Here is a 1,978-nt window from a genome sequence, read left to right as displayed (position 1 = left end):
CTGACTGCTGGTACCAAGGGTGTTAATTGTGCATCCAAGCAAGATGAAGCTGTTGAGTTTCAGTCTCTTCTCCAACCATCATGACACTGCCTATCAGTCCAGGGGTAAGACTCTTTGTTTTCCTGACATTGAGATGTAATCCATACTGAAAGCTGCATTCCTTGATTTTCTGCAACAAGTACTTTAAGTCCTCACTTTCAGCCAGCAAGTTTGTGTCATCTGCATAATGCAGGTTATTGATGAGTCTCCCTATACTCTTCGAGTCCAACTTTTTGGACAATTTGCTTGGCATACAGATTGAATAGGTATGGAGAGAGACTACATCCCTGATGCATTCCCTTCCCAATTCCAAACCATGCAGTGGCTCCTCTGCTCCATTTGCACAACAGCTTCCTGATTCAGGTATAGGTTCTCCATGAGCACAATCAAGTACTCTGGGATTCCCATTCTTCTCAATGCCAGCCACAATTGTTATGATCCACACAGGATAACAGAGGACAGTTACAGTAGTGGTAGAGCCCATATTGAAAGTCAGTTGAAATGAGGGAAAAGATAACAGACATCATTTAACAAATGGTACTTGGAATGTCTTAGCTTGAATGTTGGAAAACAAGAAATTGTTAAAAATGAAATGGAATATATGAATAGCGATATAGTAGGCATTAGTGAGATGAGATGGACCAGCTTTGGCCACTTTGATTCAGATAATCATATGATACACTATGCAGGGAATGAAAAACAGAGGAAGAATGGTGTTGCATTCATAGTCAAAGGATCAATTTCAAGTTCTATCCTGAAATACAATGTTGTGATAGGATAATATCCATATGCATAGGAGGAAGACCTGTTAACATGTTTGCTCCTACATCTAGAGCCTAAGATGAAGAAATGGAGAATTTTTACCAAAGTTTTTGCAGTATGAAATGGATCAAACAGGCAATCAAGATGTGTTAATGATAACTGGAAATTGGAATGCAAAAGCAGTGAAGAAGGAAGAAAATATGGACTTGGTGATAGAAGTGAGGCTGGGAACACGATGACTGACTGTATTTACAGTGATTTATTCATTGCAAATGTCTTTTTTTTAAAGACTCAAACAACGACTTTACCTGTGGATCTCACCTGATGGGCAGCACAGGAATCAGACTGACTACATTTGTGGAAGAAATCATTGGAGGATCTCAATATCGGTAGTTAAAACTAGGTCAGGGGCAGACTGTGGGTCAGATCATCAATTACTCATATGCATGTTAAAATTGAGGCCAAAGAAAATGAAACCAAGATATGATCTTGAATCAGTTCCATCTGAATTTCATGACCTTTCAATGCATGACTGATCACTCAATCCAGAGGCCTTTGTTTTGTTTTTAAAACTTATTAATGAAAAAAAAACCCAAACAGCCTTCTCAAGGTAGGAGGATGGGAGAGGACTGACCAGGTCCTTTCCAGGTCTGATGCCTGTGTTGCTCTTCATTGTTTCCTGTAACGATCTAACACGCTGGGTACCTCCCAGGCTCTGGGGAAAGGCTGCAGAGTGGACAGACATTAGTTTGTTTCAGAGGCCGCGGGCACCTTAATTTCAGGGTGGGGACAGAACAGGGACTCCACACCCAGATTAGAACCTTCCCAGTCAGGCCTGAGGGCAGTAGCCAGGTCCCCCCCGGGACCCCCTAGGGCCTCCAGGGCGCCCCCAGTTTCCCCAACCCCGAGATCCCCCCCATGCATCCCCTAGAGCCCCAGGTCTTTGTAGATCCCACCAGGTCCCCTCAGATCTCACCCAGGCTCCTCCAGGCCTCCAAAGCCCCCCTGATTCCCCAGTCCTTACATGTCTCCTCAGATCCCACTAGGTCCCCCAGGTTCCCCTCGGATCCAATCCAGGCCCCCCAGAGCCCCAGATCCCCTCCAGGCCTCCCCAGATCCCCTCCAGGCCTCCCCAGATCCCCACCAGGACCCCCTCCAGGCCTCCCCAGATCCCTGC

Source organism: Elephantulus edwardii, unplaced genomic scaffold (assembly GCF_000299155.1).
Source record: "Elephantulus edwardii isolate Elephantulus edwardi_28Jun2011 unplaced genomic scaffold, EleEdw1.0 scaffold00106, whole genome shotgun sequence".
Classification (NCBI taxonomy): domain Eukaryota; kingdom Metazoa; phylum Chordata; class Mammalia; order Macroscelidea; family Macroscelididae; genus Elephantulus; species Elephantulus edwardii.
Note: the sequence above shows the minus strand (reverse complement) of the source record.